This window comes from Octopus bimaculoides, chromosome 18 (genome assembly GCF_001194135.2).
Source record: "Octopus bimaculoides isolate UCB-OBI-ISO-001 chromosome 18, ASM119413v2, whole genome shotgun sequence".
NCBI classification, from domain to species: domain Eukaryota; kingdom Metazoa; phylum Mollusca; class Cephalopoda; order Octopoda; family Octopodidae; genus Octopus; species Octopus bimaculoides.
In genome coordinates, this window is record NC_068998.1 from 14,959,758 (window position 1) to 14,961,722 (window position 1,965).

Sequence of the window (1,965 nt, forward strand, 5' to 3'; positions counted from 1 at the left end):
TTCTTTGCAGCGGTATAAGAGTTCCACTTTTTTTTCACTGTTTCAATTTTGTTCTTACCCTGTGTGCGTACGTGTGCGTGTGTGTGTGCGTTTGCGTGTGCGTGTGTTTGTGTGTGTTTGTGTGTGTGTGTGTGTGTGTGTGTGTGTGTGTGTGTGTGTGCGTGCGTGTGCGTGTGCGTGTGTGTGTGTTTCCTACATGCACGGCCAAAGCGCTAGATCGTTCAATCTGTACCAAATTTGCCTGTCTGTATATTACGTCAGTTTTCTTTTTTCGCTTTAAAAGTAAACAATTCTGAAACGCGTTTAATTGTGATAACGAAACAATGGGCTTAAAGAGAAAAAGACAGTAAGGTTTCTAACTAATAAAAGGTCTTCATACAGACACACGCTTTTACACTGTAGGGTATATTTCAATTTATACGATAAACTTTATAAATTTTAAAGTTCAATATTCCCGTGATATAAGTTAGAGACATTGACATGAGTTATTGAAATAATTGTTCGTGGAATGGACCTAATAAAATTAGCTATTGTAGATTTGATATTTCATATTTAGTCCTTACCACCAAAATTCGTTTCTCTTGGGAAATATAGGGGTGATAATGTCTTTATTCTACGGATCACATTAATCCTATTTAACTTCCCCTACGAATTTAAACGGCTCCAATTCTCAGTGAAACTAAGTTTTGCTATGTTCATAAACAAATCTCAAGCGCAATCTCTCAACGTTGTTGTACTTAATCTTGCTTCGCCTTGCTTCTCTCATGGGCAATTATATGTAGGATGTTCGCGAGTTGGAAGTCCCAAAACTCCCATTCTTTGTACACCAATTGAAGAATACACTGAAAACATTGTATATTTAGAAGTTCTACGAAATTAAACTGTGACTGATTTCAGGATTTGTTTTAATAACTTTGTTTATACCCACGTCATCTAATAGAATTTTTCGGAAAATGCCTTTTTTTTTATCAGAATAGATATATTTATTTCCTATATATATATATCATGGATCAGTACATAATATATACATATATATATATATATATATATATATATATATATTATGTACTGATCCATGATAGAAAATTCAACAAAAGAAGTACTCCATCTGGTGAGAGATAAATATTATTCACTTAAAGGTCACAATACATGAATTAACGCGCTGTTAAAGCGTTACTAATAGATTCATATGTTGAGAAAACTCAAACATATTTTTCAGGAGCAGACCACATATCATAACGAACTAAAGAAATTGAATAATAGAAGAAACGCGGAAAAACTGAGAAGGTAGCATATAGAAAATGCAAGACAAAATGAAAAATGGCAAAGGAAAAATAGAAACTAAAATGTAGAAAATAAAAAGTAAAAAGGTAAAAGAGCTATCCTACTTAAATATCAGTTCAGTCAGGAATAGACGGAATTTTCCAATTCGTCAAAATATAGTTATATATATGCATGCAACCACTGAAAATGTTTGATTTGGAGTTCAATAGAGAATTCGGGATCTTAGATCTGAAAAGGATCTGCGCTATTTCAGCCAAAGTCTACATTTATTCGATCCATTAACATAAGGTATTGATTTCTCAATTACTTTCGATTTAATCACATGTGATATTTCATTATCCACTTGACCAATGATGTATGACTAAATCTATCATATATGAGGCAAAAGTTACTGTAACCCTAAATACTAATACAACTCATAAGAAGACCTGCATTGGATAATGTGAAGGTAAATTAAAAATCGCTATGCTAATCTCATAGACTCCATCCGACATAAGGACGAAAGTAAAGCTACTAAGTTGGCTAGCTACGTATGTGTGGTATCTTGCTTACCAACCATATGGTTTCGGATTCAGTCCCACTATGTGGTGCCTCGGGTTGACCAACGCCTTGTGGGTGGGTTTGCTAGACGGAAACTGAAAGAAGCCCGTCGTATATATATATATATATATATATATATAT